A 17667-nucleotide genomic window follows, 5' to 3' on the forward strand; every position below is an offset into this window, starting at 1 on the left:
GCTTAAGACTGCCCAGCATGGCATTCCCTCATCAGAGAAGGTGTGCTCTATGAGCAAAGCAGAATTGAATTAGCCCAAAGGAAACATAAAATACACAAAATTAGAAAAGCTACCCCAAATGTTCATATAAACTATTTGTGGCAGAGCATTCCAAGCTTGTATTGGTCTGATCAATCACAGTTGGACACACTGTAATTTGATTCTAACACCATGATGTCATTTTGGTAATCTTTGAAAAATGAAAGACAACAACCATTGCTAGGTCTATATCCTAAAAACATCCCCCCCCAAAATGGGGCACCTTTTTGTTAAAAATATTTATAGCAGCTCTTTTTGTGGTGACTAAGAATTAGAAATTCTTAGATTAGGATGCCTATCAATCTAATTTAGAATCAATTTAGAATTTATAATCTAAGGAGAAGCCCAGAGAGATACAGCCTAGTAAGAAGTGAAGGGAGATAGCTGAAGAATGAGGACAGAGCTTAATGTGGTATTAGAAATCATCTAGTTCAGTTCTCTTGTCCAGAGGAATGAAATCATTTACCTGAGATCATAAAGATGGCAAGTAGTGGATCTGGAATGAGAATAAGGTCTCCTGATTCCAAATCCAGTGCTTTCTATACTTCTGCTAGATTCAATTTTTTTGAAGTTAGCATCAGTGAGTATAGATTATTCTTTTTAGAAGTTCAGCAACGAAGAGAGAGAGAAAAAAAGATAAAGAGAAGGACGGAGAAAGGGAGGGAAAAGGGAAGAGATGAAAGGAGGGAGAAAGGGAGAGAGGGAAGGAGGGAGAAAAGGAAGGAGGGAAGGAGGGAGAAAAGGAAGGAGAGGTGGAAGATATATGAGGGAAAGGGAAAGGATGATTAATGGGACAATGTTTCAGGGGAGATAGGAAGTTGAGAATCAAGGAGTTAGCTCCGGCAGGGATGATGGTCACTACATCCTTTGAGCAAAGGAAGAAAGAAAGGAGAAGTAATTTGGAAAGAAGAGAATGATTGTAGGGAAATGTCATGAAGGAAAAATTGGTGGCACTTGAGCTGCATCTGCCAAATGCTAAAACATATGAATGAAAGTAAAGAATTCAATCAGTCATCCAAATATTTTGTATACACTATGCCAACCATCTGGATGCTATTCTCTATTTGCACTACATTAATATTTTCACTTTAAGGATCTATAATATTCATTGTAACACTTCAGTAATTCAAGATTCTGTGCTTTCTTGGTGTATGTACTCCCTCTCCTAAGGCAGATCATAATTCTTTTGCTTGGCATTTAAAGTCCTTCCTAATCTGACTCCAACTTCCTTCCAGACTAACTTTATATTACTCCCTCACATGGATTCTACATTCCAATCAAACTGCCTAATTGATGTCACCTTTACATAATGGCATGCTTGAGTCAGTTCAAAATGGCTAGAGTGAACCTCTTATTAAATTTTCAATGTGATCATTAATACCTCAGAAATAGGCAAATGCTACAAGTCAGGGCTTGATTTTTTTTTTGGTTAATTGTCTAGATTTAAGAAATTGATGGGAAATGTGAATAATACAAATTAAACCGAAAAACATGTTGTACATACTTTTGGTTTTCCTTCCAGAGATCCAGGTATTAAACTTTAATCTGCATACTCCTACCTTTACATATTTCATCTCCTACCTCTATGACTTTGCACAGTCTGCCCATAATGTCTGTAACACTCTTTCCATTCTTCCCAGAATAGTTAAATTTCTTAAGGCTCAATTCAAGTACTACCTCCTTCAAAAGGCCACAGACACTTAATGCTTCCTAGATGTGTAACCCTGGGCAACTCACTTAACCTCAATTACATCAGAAAAAAAGGCCATTTATTTTCTTAAATGTTCCTACTTTTTAATCCCATCCCTGAAATTATCATGTATGGATTTATCTCTGTACATGTTGTTTTATCCTTGGTAAGTTATAAGTTTCTTGATTTCAGGGACTAGTTCAATTTTGTTTTTATATCTCAATACCTAGTACCTGGCAACTAATTGATAAATACTCGAATAAGGTCTGGAGTGCATTGGTTACTCCATCCCACTTAAAAATAATTAACTTTGTCAGGTGAGAAGATTACTTGATTGAATCAATAAATCTGAAACAGGTGTGTACAAAGCCTGGCCACCTTGAATCAATCAAAGACATTTCAACAGGAAATCTGATTTAATTGGGTGAGAGATTTGATCATACCCTGAAGAATCTAAGAACCCTGAATAGATCCTGACGGTTTGTCGAGTAGAAAGGAAAGATGAGAGACATCAACATTTTAATTAATAGCTCAGTAGCAACCAGAAAGAAAAAGTAGGATGGAGCTGTGCAGAGAAGGAGGAGACTGAGGAGAGTCATCCTCCCCAGCATCATTTTGGAGCAGAAGACTTGGGCTGATAGTATCAGTGATACACTCTTCCTCAAAGATTAAAGAAAGTTATAAGATATGGTTTGCTCTTTTCCCCAACTTTCCTTCTCATTGTGTGTCTTAATATATGATGTAATATACTCTGATGCTTCTTTACCCAGACTTTTCTGTCTTTTTTTGTCTATTTTACTTCAACCATGAAGAAGCCTGTGATTAGTTAAAGAAAACATAAATGAAAATTGAGTCAGAGAATCAAATTTGTGCCTATGTGTTAGGAGTTTTCATAAATTGGGAGAGTCAAAGTGATAGTGATTACACTTCTAACTTTTCATTTAACACAAATTCTCTAATGCAGAATATCAAGAAAGAAAGGAATATCAAGAAAATAAATAAGCATGTATACAACATTCACTATATGCCAGATATTGTGCTTTTTTACAAATATCACCTCAATTGATGTCATTTGAGAAGAGAGCAATGAGAACCCATTATATTTCCTCTAGGCTTAAACTGGATTAATTATTGAAATGAGTCACTCTTATGACTTAGGAGATATTTGAAAATTAATACTGCTGAAAAAATCATCACTAAGCAATCTACTTCAAATTTGGCTAGATTGGTATTCAAATAATAGTAATTGAATTCATTACTGGGCAGTAATTGGAAATCTTTTCAACTTTGTAGATCTATTGGAGTTTGCAATCCACTGGCCTGGCCTTTGAGAATCCAAGGTCATATTCGTGTCCTGATAAGGTACCAATGCTGGACTTTGATAGAGGCCATAATGGACATATGTTGGGGAGATCCCTAAAAATATTTACTGAAAATTCAGGTATGCCCTATCAAATACTGCCTGTTTGAGTCAAGAATATTTAAATTCAAATCTTGTTTCTTATTTGTGTGACCATGGGCAAGTTACTTAATCTCTAAGTGATTCAGTCCATTCTCTTAAAATTGAGTTACAATGAGATCCTCGTCATCATTGGTAGAGGATGTTTCCACACCAGGAGTTCTCTACATTGATAAAATAGTCAGGCATCTGCACAAAATTGCTTTCATCTTTGTTTCTGACTGGATCATTCATGAGAGATAGTGTAATGTAACGGAAAGAACATCAATTCTGGAATTAGAAATCTGGGTTTTGAATCGTGTCTCTGCTACTTACTCCTAATTTGACCTTTAGCAAGCAATATCACAGTTGGAGAGAGAGTGCTAACAATTGTTCTTTCATGTTTGTCTCAGGGGGTGAAGCAATGTATAGAAGAATAGATAGAAGGAAGGCTAATCTTTAAAATCTTTTCAAAGAAAAGTTATATAATAAACATTAGTTCAGTCAGAGCCATTTCTTCATCTTCAAAATAAATGTTGAAAAGTAGATCACTAATTTCCTGTTCATCAGTCTTTAAGCTTCATTAAGTCTCTAATTTGTCTTTTTGTTTCCTTATAAAACCTAATAAAGTTAACATAAAGTAGATGTGCAATTAAACACTGCCAAAGGATTAACCAAGGGTTTGAAGGCTGGGGAGATATTAAGGGACAAAGTGATTGGTGAATTTGGCATAATGCCAGCTATGATTTGCTTTTATCCCTTATGTGTTTAAGTATGAATGACTCAGAAGCTCTATTAGCATATATTCCTTTGTTTCAGTTCAGTTTAACCCACATATGGGTTGGCCAGGAATGTGGAGTCTGAGGAATTAGCAGTTGGAAAGGATAAAACTATAATGCTAGATACAAGATATGTGCAATATGGCATAGATACAAAGAAAAAGCTGCCCTCCGGGTGCCTGCATTCTACCTGAGGAGGCAACCAATTACACAGTCATATAAATAGAAAATATGTACAAAATAAATACAAACTCAATGAGTCATTTTGCCGCTGAAGGAAAACAAATATACACAGATCTCTATGTATGTGGGGATATATATGTATGTATACACACACACATATTTAAACAGACATACATCCTCTGGCTATGTGATCCTGAGCAATGCTTTAGGCAAATTTTAAGACAAGGGTTCTTGACCTTTTTGATGTCATAGATCCCTTTAGGTCAGCTAGATGGCATTATGGTTATAAAATGAGGCATTTCCAAATGAGATATTACAATGCATGACACGTAAGTAGGCACTAAACAATTGCTTATTGTCTTCCCCTTTGACAGTCTGGAAGCCTAGAGTTCCCTTTTTAAAATAATGTTTAACTGAATAAAAATACAAAGGAAACCAAAAGCTAATAAAAAAAATGTAATTTTTCCCCATCCAAGTTATTGAACAACCCTGTCTCCCCCCCCCCCAACACACACACATACACGGTCCATGGACTGCAAGTTAAGAATTTTTTTTCTCCTCCAGATTATATCCCTGACTTCCTCTGCCCCCCAAGTCCTCTCCCTACTCCCTCCAAATCCCCCTCCCTTTTATTATTTTATTATTACTTATATTTATGTGTTGTTTCCCCTCTTTAGAATGGAAGCTTCTTGAGGATAGGAACTGTATTTCTTTTTGCTTGTATTTGTATTTCCATCATTGTGTACAATGCACATCATATAGTAAGTGCTTAACAAAGCTTGTTGCCTGACTGACTACTTTTAAGACCAAGTCAAAGAGAAAATTCCAATTTCTCACTCAGAAGTTCCCCTGTATCAAAATCTCATCGAGTGCCTATTGCTAAATATTAAGTAATATTACAATTAGAGAGAGAGCACTAACAATTGTTCTTTCATACTGGTCTCAGGGAAGGAATAAAGTCATATATAAAAGAATACAAGGAATGAAAGCTGACCTCTGTACCCATTTTTTAAAAATTGGATAATAAGCTTTAGTTTAGTCAGAGCTATTTGGTCATTCTGTGAGAACCCTCTTTCCATGGATAGACTATTATTTAATAGGCACTTAAATTGAGACCAGCATCCTGATTCTGGGGCAGCCCAACTTTTATTGGAAGTCTCTGCCACTTTTAAACATCTTTAATACATTTTAAAAATAGAATTGTAAAAGGCAGCAGCCAGACTTCAAAGCAAAGACATGTTGTGCCAGAATTACGGAGCTGGTGACGATTTTCACTGGTTGTAAAGCTCTGAGAGCCTCTTTCAGTCTTGAGAGCATTGACAAGGAACAGTTCTGCTCACAACCCCCAAAAGACCAGGGTGTCTCTTGGATGGGACCAAATCACAACAGGTGGGAAGGAGTTCTTGCCACAGCACCCAAAGCCACTGGCACATTCAGGGTTCAGAAACAGGAGGTACTAGCCATAATGGTAAGATTATGTAGAAAATTCAGGGGCAGCTAAAATTCATGAAACATTTGTTGACAGTGTCTGAGTGTCTACTAAAGGTCCTGACTCAAAGTTGAGTATTCACTAACTCACTCAAAATGCACTAATTAAGTCTTCATTAGGTTACACAATGACAATAATAATTTATATAATGCTTTAAGGTTTACAAAAAACTTTAGAAATATTACCTCATTTTATTCTCACAACAACCTTGGAAGGATAGTGTTATTATTATTTTCCTTTTCAGATTGAGGAAACTGAGGCAGGCAGTGGTTAAGTGATTTATTTAGGGTCACACAGCTAAGCTACTAAGTATCTGAGACCAGATTTGAAGTTTACTGGACTACACTTCTGGTGCACTATTCATTATTCCACCTAATTATCTAGAGAAAAAACAGAAACAGTTTCTTCCACCAAACAAAGCAGAATGATAAACACCAAAGATTCTGGGTGTTTGGAAGGCATAGCAATTGACCACAATCCTCTTCTTCAAAGTTTGAGATGTTGCTTGAGGGGGCTAGAAATGCAAAAAATATAGGCTGGACTCCAGAGAATGAAGCCAAGTAGGGCTGAAGGAGATTTTAATATCCTCTGAGAACCTCTGATAAAGACACTTAAGGATACCTTTTAGAGGAAAATATTTGTATCCTTTTGGATTTGTAGAAGTAGAAGAAAGCGAGAGACTGGATGAACAGGATAATGTTGAGGGAAAATGGGTAGGAACAATGACAGTATGTAGATTGAATACTTTATGGAATGTTGGAGTTTATGGAGTGGACAGCACTGGATGTTTGTGGAAGGAAAATATCCTATCATTGGTCCAGAGTGTGATATACAGTTCCTTTTAAAAAACTTCTGATATCTTTTATTTTTATATCATTTTTACTTATCAGTGTTCTTCCCTTACCCAGAGTACCTTTTTTCTATAATTAAAAAAAATGGAAAAAGTGGGGTTGGAGGAAAGCAATTTAGCAAGACTAACACACTAATCAAGTGTGATAATATGAACTCTGTTCTACTTCCATAGTCTCCCACCTTTGGGAAGAAGGAAGGAAGGTGCACCCTCATGTTGCTTCTTGGGATCAGACTTCTAGACCCCACTATTATCTATCTAAAAGACTACTTTTATTCCTCTCAGATTCTAGATTCATTCAGGAATGTACACTCAAAATTCTCACCATAATATAGTTCTTTCAGTCATACACAGGACCCCCAGATTATACTTGCAACTATAATGTGAATCCTGCCTCCCTGATCAAAGGATCATAGCATCAAGGATTCAGTTAGGTGATCTCTGCTGAAGTCCTCATTTTCACAGGTAAGAAAACTGGGGCTCAGGGAGGTCCAGTGACATGCTTAGCATTAGAGAGTTATTACACAGCAAAGCCAAGATTTGGACCAAGGTCCTCTGACTACAGGATTTTTTCTGGAGCACACTACCCTGGTCCTTCTGTTTCTTTCTCCCATATTTTATAGCAATGGTTCTTCAAGAGAGGGGTCAGTGAGGTCAGAACTCTTCTCATAATAATATTAAGATGGATAAATAGGATTTCTAATAAGATAAATGTCAATAGATATAACCCAAATAAACAAAAAATCCTTGGAGTCCTCAATTTTTAAGAGTATGAAAGTGTCCTCAGATCAAAGTGTTGAGAACCATAGAACATGGTTTTGAGTCACATAACGCACTGGCAATTCAAACTTCTTAAAGTCATCTGTGCTTGCCTCTAGCCTTTTGTGAAGACTTGGTGCAGAAGAGTACCTTAAATAATCTACTTTCTCAAAACAAAATAAAAATGAAATGTTCAAGTGGAGAAGTTCCCTCAGGGTCTTCTAGCATGACACATAGAAGATCAAATGGCTTTGGTGCCTCCAACAGATGAGAGCCCCGGTGTTCAAATGGCAAATTAGGATGTTTAAAGTTTTTCAATCGATTTCCTTTGGACAGAGTCACAATGGTTTAAAAATTGGTCAGCCACCACTTCCCTGCTGAAGGGAAGCAGAGAGCCTCCCACTGCTTTATTTCATTCCTCCAGGCTTCTGGCATTGTATCTTGCGCAGGCAAATCCAATATAACAACTTGCTTTGTTTGTTGTACCAGATGAGACTCTCTTCCAGGACAGAAAACTGACTCTGCATCCGCTATTAAAGTGGCTTCTGCAAATAAGCCCCTTCACAGGAAAAAAACAAACAAACAAACAAACCTCCTCCACTTTTCCTAACCCAAATTTTCATGTGGTAGTTGGGGAGGAGGGAAAGGACCATTTTAAAGGTGCAGGATTGTTAAATTCAATATGGCTAAGAGTAAGACTTTCCCTCTTTCTAGGAAGCTGGGTTTTGCTATCTTACCACAAGAGAGACGGGAAGTAACCTACCTTCCAGCATCAAATATAAGCCAATGAAATTCCTATCTTATCAATTGTATCCAACAACTTTGAAAGTAATAATTGTTAAGAATTCTTTTATTAGATGGACACCCATGAATACAAATCTCTAATAGTATATATACTTTCTTGAAATGGAAATTTATTGTTATATATTTTGAATCCTACCTGATGTTCTGCTGGGCACATGACAATGTTTTGTTTTGTTTATTTTCCTTTTTCAGTCTTTCTTTTCCTATTCTGTTGTTTCTTATTTTGTATTTAGTTTAATAAAAAATCAGTTCTTTTATTTACTCAGTATTATTACCCCAAGCATTCCATTCCATTTCCTTTTTTGAAACTGTGTAGGGTTCTCAGCAAAATGGTGATGAAGCACCCTTTCTCAGTTTAGTTTATTCTCTCTGGACTGACACAGTGATAGTGAGGGTTATCACATATGGAGGCCTTTCTCAGTAGTACTACATGTAGCAAAGATTCTATTAGCCCTCTCTGCATTAAGGTAGAAGTATGTAATGCTTGGATTACAGCTGGATCTGGTATGAGAATTAATTTAATTCTTTTTAAATAAATGTACTCTAGAAAGGGGAGACACATCTCAGTTGGGATAACCAAGTATGGTAGAAATAGGGAATTGATGAGAAAATAGCAAGTGGAGAAGATGTTATTAGAATGTTTGATGTCACTAGGGTTCAACTTAACTTAGTTTTTTGGTAGGTAACTTTTCAACAAACATAAATATGAAAATAGTAGCAGCCCCCAAAATAAAGCCAGGATGTGTGTAATATGATATTTTAGCTGGATAGCATGATACTTTACCATATGCTGCCTTTCATATATACTGCTTATGTGACTCTGGGCAAGTCACATAACATCTCAATACTGTAGGCAACTCTGGGCAACTTATGACTATCCATTGCAGAGGAGGTACTGATCAGCATTGGTAGAGAGTATTTCTTCATTTGGAAGCTCCCTACACCAGGTCCAGTGCCTGTAGTATTTAAACATATTCTTTTAACTTTCTGATATTATAGAACATATAGAATTATATAATATGTTATATAACATATAAAAGTAGGCAGCATAATGGATAGAATGCCAGACGTGGAGTCAGGAAAACTCCTCCTCCTGAGTTCAGATCTAATCTCAGATACTAGCTTTGTGATCTGGGCAAGATACTTGACCCTGTTTGCCTCAGTTTTCTCATCTGTAAAAATGAACTGGAGAAGGAAATGGCAAACCATTCCAGTATCTTTTGCCAAGAAAATTTAAAATATGGTTATGAAGACTCAGTCACCGTTGAAAACAACTGAACGACAATCCTTAGTACCTAGCTCATAGACATAGAGAATAGGAAGTCAACCTTTGATTTTTATGAAATGGGAAACTCTCAGGTGAGAAAGCTCCTCCTCGTGCAGGTTTGAGAAATACAATCAGTATGTGTCAGAGAGAGAACTTGAGGCTGACTCTCTTCTCTGTCTTAGACATAGTATGGGCTTAATCGATGAGTTTTGTTTTTGTTTTTTTTTTTTTTTTTTTTGGATTGTATTGTGGACTTGGGCTCCTTTTTGTACTGTCATAGGTGCTCAGGTAAGTTATTTACCTTTCCTAAATAACCACATGAATCTATATCAAGTAAGGACATTCAATTCAGCCCTTTTCTCCTCTAATTCACATTGTGTTGGAAAATTTGATCCTCAAGAAGTGTTTCTATTAAAGCATGAATAAAGTTCTCAAAATCTTTTTGAATTCCTGTACACTTTATGCTTTTAAAGGCAAGAATAAAAACCTTGTCCAACATGAGCCATCAAAGCCATAGCCCTCTAAGACATCCCAATAATACCTTTTTATTCTGGGTATGAAGTAGGGTTATACCTGCACCAAATGTCTTCCTGAAAATGCTTGAGGAGGTCTCTTCGCCTTTAAAGTTTTTGCTAAATAGTTCCATTTAGCACTAAGTGATAAAATGTACAGATCTTAGATTTCAAGGGATTGCTGCTAATTGGTATATCTGATTGCCGAACTACTGTCTGCAATATCTGAAAGATCATCAAGACATGAGACTTACAGAAGAATTAGAGAGATAAATATTGGCCCAATTTTTCAAGAAAGGAAGAGAAGAGACTCTGCATACTAAAAGTCACTGAGTTTGACTTCCATGGCTGACAATTTTTTCCCTAACATATTATTAAAGAGAAGGTTAGTGAGTATCTTGAAAAGGAAGTGACATTCACAAACAGCTCATATGATTTTGTCAAGAGGCAGCCATGGGAGACTAACTTCATTTCCTTTCCTGGCAGGGTTACAAAATTGGTAGATCTGGAGACTTCCTCCAATGTAATTTGCTTGGACATTTTTAAAAATGTGATAGAGGTTCTTGTGTTTTTCTTGTAGAAAAAAAATAGAAATATGCAGGCTAGGTGATACTATAACTAAACAAATCTGGAGTTAGTTCAAAACACTAATACTAAATCATTTTGAGAATTACTACTTTGTAGTATAGTACTACCGGGCATTCCTTCAGTTTCCAGTTTGGGGGCTTTTTTTGCTTTTTTAAGAGCTGTAGTAAATATGCATCAGAATAAATGGATGACAGTTGATAGAGGAAGAATTGGATTGATGGAAGAAGGTAGTTGGAGTTGTCCCATAGTAGAATGGGTTACTTTGGAAAATGTGGGATTCCTTCTCATTAGAAATCTTCAAGAAAAATCTGAATACTTATCATGTGTGTTATAGTGAGGATTTATTTAAAATAGATGATTTCTAAGAGCGGATATAATTCTAAAATTCCTTGACTCCAAAAGATGCAAAAAATATATTGAGAAACCCACAACTCAAAACATGCATAGCAGAGTATATGCTCTGTGTCTCAGTAAGCAAACTTTACTTCTGTGATCTTTGGTAGATTTATATGATTCTTATAGGATAGAGATGTATGTATTTGCATGTGCATGTATATATGTACATATTTATTTATACATAACTAAATATAATATACATTCCCATCTAGATTATGTTTTATATCTATAATTTCTCTCTACCTATACAAATATAAGCTCTTGCAGGAAATATAACATCCTCTTTGGTAGCCATAGGGATCTGCCCCCTCCCATTCATTTTAGGAAATTCTTATCTAACATGATGATACTTTTAATTGACTACTAAGCTGGACTTCACATATTATAAAAACGGACTGGGTTCCTTAGACTTTTCTTCCTGCAGGCTTAGCTGAGACTGTAGAGGACCACAGATAGTGGGGAACTCTGGGAAGAGGCTACAAGGATGATTTTTTGAAATCCAAAGGATGTCTGTAGACTTTTTAGTATACTTACTAGATTCTAGCTCCACAGCCAATTAAAATATGTTATGATTGATAGGAAAAGTTGGAAGATATTTTGGGTGCCCTGAAGTTGGAGGGAAGATACTCCATCACATTTCTCATGGGGTGTTACATCTCCATACATCCATAGATACATATGCAGATGTACCCCCGCAATCTATCTATGCAACAGAAAAAGGAAAGATACAAACTCATAAAAGACAGTTGATAGAAGTCAAATTGCTTCTGATTTGCATTAAACAGAACTAAAGCACAATCCCATTAGAAAGCACTCTTTCTGTAATGACTCTGAAAAGTAGATCATGGGACAAGTTCCCACTTAGGCAAAGGATTTTGTTTTTATTCTACTTAGCTCAAGTCAGAACTATCAGTTCTCTTTCAGAGTCTGTCAGTTTTGAATGGCCTTAAATAATTCTTCACACTTGAGAGGGCTCTGTGTCTGTTTGCTGATAGGCACAGCTATGTGTGAATGAGCAGGTTTCCATATAGGCCTCACAACTAGAATTGTCCCTAGAGTACAGCAAATCAGGCCAATCACCATGTTTTGGAGGGCCTAGGACTGCTGGTGCTGGGTAGTGATTTAGGGTAGTACATAAGGAAAAAGGTATTTGAGTTACCATCTAGTACTAAAAGGAAAAAAAAAAAAGTTCTGAGACTTAGATATTCAGATAATAAATCCTTTCTCTTCCCCTTAACTTTCAGCCTCACCCCTAGTCCGTCAGTAAATCATACTTTGTGCCCTTTCTTCCTTGGGAGCAGTCTTCACGTTCCAGTTTAAGGATATTTTATCAATGATGTTCATTTTAACCTGGTTTCATCTGATTAAAAATATGTAAAGTGATTTATCCTGGGTCTTTCACTCTGCTAGTGAACAATTCTGGCCTTAATTTAAAACACAAACACTCAATGACTGTTAAGTTGATTGATACTTTTTTTTCCCCCCTGAGGCTGGAGTTAAGTGACTTGCCCAGGGTCACACAGCTAGGAAGTGTCAAGTATCTGAGACTGTCTTGAACTCTGGTCCTCCTGAATTCAAGGCTGGTGCTCTATCCACTGTGCCACCTAGCAGCCCTTTGATACTTGTTTTTACCAAGAATCCTAAAATGTTGGAGCTTGGAGAAACCTTAGAGATCATCTATTCCAGCATCTCTATTTTGCAGATGAGGAAACTAAGGGCTCAAAGAAAAGTAGTGGTTTACATAATATCACATAGCAAGTTGGTGACAAAACCATCAAGGCCCTTTTACCCTGAGTCTAATGCTCTTTCTACAAGTCTATAGTGACTGAAAAATTCTTTGGAGGAAGTTTTTTGTGCGGAGGGTGTTGAATGCTTGAATAGTATGGCCATATGTAGACCATTATATGCTATAGACATAGTCTGGGAGCCTTCACTGAAGTCTGTGAACCTGGTTTGTTTTTTTAATAAACTTGAATAATTAAGTCATTTTTACTATTATGAATACCCAGAACATGACGGAAGACACTATCTATATCCAAAGAATTCAAAAAAATAGAAGTATGTATAGAATGGTATTTTATATATATATATGAACATATTTATATACATACATATTTTTATCTAATGGTAGACATCTCTAAGTAAAGGCTAAAGGGGGAAGAATGAAAAATTTGCATGAAAACTTTATTATATATTTAAAAGGAATAGCATTTGCACCTAATGAATTTGCAGTCTCATACATCTTTTTTTCTATTCTGTTATGGAAATGCTTGCTTTATTTCTTAAGTTCAGAATAAAATAAGTAAGAAAAATGTTTAAGATGACAAACTTCCTATCTTTTCCCAGAAATGAGATGCTAAAGGAATTTAGCATTAGTAAAATTGGGTTTTAACAAGTGTAAGAATAACATAAAAAGGAATGTCTCTCCCCCACTCATTAGACACCAAATTTCCTTGGTATTCAATATGCTCCAGACCACATATCTGGAGTCCATAACAGAGGGATCCCTCAGGAAGAGAATGAGGGTACAAAACCACTCCCCATGAGACCAGTAGCATTTCCTCAAAGTTAGAATTAGCTGAATCCGACTAAAATAGGTTGAATAAATGGGGGAACAAGGAGAGCAATAATGGAGTGGAAAAGTAAGGTACAAAATAGAGGAAAAGTTTGTTTTCAAATTGTGTTTAGATCTCATAAGAATGGGATATGGGAAGTGATCTTACAAGCCATATAAAGGATTGAGATGGAATAGATGTAGGCTAGGGGAGGAAAGGATTTACTGTCATCCTAGAGCTACAAAGCACCACCTCTTGGATAAGAGAGATGACAGAAGATCAAGAGAGAAAAAAGAAATTTTTTAGATCAATAAGGTTTAATCATTGGCTGATCTAAAGTGATGGTACAAGAGTCCATCCATTGACTGTCTTTATGAAAAGTCAGAAGAGATTTCTATGTCCAGGAGAAGTCATGGAGTTAGATGGGTTTGGTTCTATGAGAGAAGGGCGAGTCATTCTCAATATCTGCCTTTCTTATCCTAGGAAAATCTCCCTTCCAATTTAGAGTAATTTCATATTCGTTTTAGAATCAAGACAACTAGATTTATTATCTATTGTTATATATTAACCTCTCAGGCCTCAATTTTCTCATTTGTAAAATGAGTAGAATAGCTTAGATTATCTTTAAGGTCTCTTTCAGCAATAAATCTTTGATTCAATATACTAGTTGTAGCCTAGATACTGGCATTCCAAGAAGGACATTATACATCAGGGACTGAATCAGTATAGAATATAAATGGAAAACAGATCTTGTCACTCCTTTTCTTATGTACACCTAGAAAGTCATTGAAATCTCTTTTAATTTGTCTCAGTTTCCTTCATGGGAAAATGCCATGACTTCTCCCATTCTTCACATGCTAAACAGCCTATAGGCCTAAGGTACAAAGAATAATAATCACAATAATAATTCACATTTATATAGAGTTTCAAGGTTAATAAAGAGCTTTCCACATGTTCTCTTATTGATACAACCCTGTATTTTACAGATAATGAGACTGATGTTTGGAGAAGTTAGAGGACTTTCTCAGGGTCACATAATTAGTTAGGATTTGAACCCAGTCTATCTCACTCCTGCCTAGAGCCCTATTCACTAGATCAGAGAACAGCTGGATGGTAAAGTGAATGGAAAGGTGGCCCTAGAACCAAGGATCTCAGACACTTCCTAGCTGTGTGATTCTGGGCGAGTCACTTAACCTTGTTTGCCTTAGTTCTCTCATCTATTAAATGAGATAGAGAAGAAAATGATAAACCCTCTATCTAGTATCTTTTACTGAGAAGACCCCAAACGGGGTCTTGAAAAGTCAAGCCTGACTAAAAATGATTGAATACATATCAAACATATAGCACACAGGGCTTCATGCTCCTGAATATAGTCTGAACCAGAAAGAAATTAAAATGCAATAGAATATATGTGGTTTTCAGAATCAATATATGACCTACAGGAATCCTTATATGAAGAATTTAGTGGCCTTTTCTGAGTCTGACACCACTGCCCTTGCTATTGCTAGCTCCCTTTTACTGGATTTTTGGAAGCATTTTGAAATGTGGGGTTAATGATGTTGCTAATGGAAATGAGGAGGAAAAAAGGAAGGGGGGACAAGGGTACCAACACTTAGGATGAAAGGCTAAGTGTTGGTTCCATGTTGCTTTGAAGGAAGTGGCATTTAGCTATGAACTTTTTTTAGACCAATGGGATTTCATTAAACATACTTAAACTTTAATTCATTAAACACTGGAAACCATCCAAACAGCTTTCTAAAAAATTAGTCTTTTCTGAATATTGAGATGCTTGGGATGAGGAGAGTAAGCACCTGCACAAGAGGAACTCTCCAGCTTTTTGCAATGCCAAGAAAAATCACGTAAAAATCCCTCTTGGACCTAAGGCATCCCATAGGTGATCTATATAATAACAATCACAAAGCCTTTAATAAATATTCTATGCTCCCCTCCCCCCACCATGGCGCAGGAATATTGGATTTATATACTAACCAAGTGGAATTGTGGTTGAACATTAAAGTGATTACAGAGTTAGGAGGTTTGTGTAAATGGAAGTGAATTATAGCTTGTGAAGGTGTGGTTCCTGGCCAGAAATGAACTCTTAGAGGAGAGTGCAGAAAGTTCTAATTTTCATTTCCTCATGCCTGTGATTAACTGTAAAAAATGCCATCAAAATGCCAGATTGGTGAATTTTTGCAAAAGTGATTGCAGAGGTCTTTCAGCAAGATTGTTAGTATGGTGGATTAATTTTCTCCAAGTAGTTGTTCAGTGACAACTTAGCAGGTTTTGCTCTGCCAAATAGTTTCCAAACTTCTATTTGTGACCTGCATGGGGTCCGGACATAATTTCTTGTTGTGGGGCACTCAGAAATAAAAAATGAGCTTTCTGATGCAGAAATGCTTGAGTAGTTTTACTGCTCTTTCTATGACAAGTTTGTGGAAAACCACAAATAAACACTTGGGGTTTACATTCCAAATGCTACAACCATTTATTATTCTCCAACATTATATTCTAGCACGGCAGAATGAAATGTGCCGACATGGTTACCTCTTCATCTTCCAGTGGCAATTTGGAAAATGTGCAAGCTTAGCTAATTGTAAAACAAATAAATGACTGTATTTTTACAAGAATCCTGTAACAGCAATGGATGATTTGGCATAATAAAAGTGCTACATGATTGGTTTCTCTTGCTTGTCTCTTGATTTAGACTACCAATATATTAAGGATATTCAAACACATAGGGAGCTGTAATATATTGTAATGGATATACAACCAGCCTTGAATTATAGAAGATGGGTTCAAATCCAACCACTGACATACTAACTCTGAAATCATAGCAAATCCTGCTCTTATTTCATGGCAAAAATATCATGGCAAGACCCGACAAATTATTTGGCCAAATCACTTCATCTCTTCTAGATCAAAAAATGATAGCCCTAAGGCTAGAAGAGACTTTCTAGTCCAACATCCTTATTTTAAAGATGAGGAAACTGAAATCCAGAGGGATTAAGTGACTTGGCTTAGGAGTAAATGTCCAAGGCAGAATTCAAAGTGAGGTAATTTCTATTCCAAGTCTAGTTCTCCATGCAAATACCATATTTCCTCTCTGTGCTCCAAGTAAATTTCTGACTTAAGTAACATAAGAGCTTCATTGGAGGAAACACAATACTTTTTCTCTGTATGTCAGGTAAATCCCTATGATTCAAGTTATGTAAGAGCTTCCGATTTTCATTGATTGAAGACACCATACTTTCTGTGTCCCAGATCTCTATGATTCTTAATTTATGTAAAGGCTTCCAATTTTTATAGGTGGAAGGAAGATCCATTCTATGAGCTCCCCACACCAATAAAATCACAGGGCCAAGATAGAGGCAGATAGAAAGGTCAATGTCTGCCAGGGGAACGCTTGTTACACAAAGACAATAAAGTAACAACAACAAGAAAAGTCAGAATTAAGCTTGAATGAGGAGAAATATTTTGAGATCCAATATATATGTTGTTATTGCCCAAAGCTATGCTTGTTGCCCAGATCACTAGCCCAATGAAGGAAAAATTCCCTCAAAACGATTTTGCTTGGTGTTTTGCAAACAAATAATAATTTTCACTTTTAGGCAGCTTCTTGCCATCAAATAGATCCAGCCTGTGGAAATTATGAGGAAAGATCGCAATTAAATCCATGTATTCCTTTGAATAAAATTCCCATTGTCCAGGTCTATTTTAAAGACCCAGCTCAAATCTCAACTTCACAGTGACACCTTTTCCTATCATCTTAGACAAGCAATTTTTCTCTTCTCTGAGGTCCTTTTATCTTTACCATTAATTTGATAACTTAATGATAACATATCATATGTTGCCTTAGATTGTAATTTTTCTTTTGTAATTTTTTTTAGCTGAGGCAATTGGGGTTAAGTGCTTGCCCAGGGTCACACAGCTAGGCAGTGTTAAGTGTCTGAGGTCAGATTTGAACTCAGGTCCTCCTGACTTCAGGGCTGGTGCTCGATCCACCATTAATTTCTTAATAAGTTTTTTCATGGTTTTTACTTGTTCCTGTGACTAAACTATAATTTTCACATGAGCAGAGTTCATTTCTTTTTTTAATTTTTTTTTACTATAGCATTTTATATACAAAACATATGCATGGGTAATTTTTCAACATTGACCTTCCGTTCAAACTTTCCCTTCCTTCCCCCCATCCTCCCCCATAGATGTCAGGTAGTCCCATACATGTTAAATATGTTAAAGTATATGTTAAATATAATATATGTATTCATATTTATAGAGT

Source organism: Sminthopsis crassicaudata, chromosome 3 (genome assembly GCF_048593235.1).
Source record: "Sminthopsis crassicaudata isolate SCR6 chromosome 3, ASM4859323v1, whole genome shotgun sequence".
Taxonomy (NCBI): Eukaryota; Metazoa; Chordata; class Mammalia; order Dasyuromorphia; family Dasyuridae; genus Sminthopsis; species Sminthopsis crassicaudata.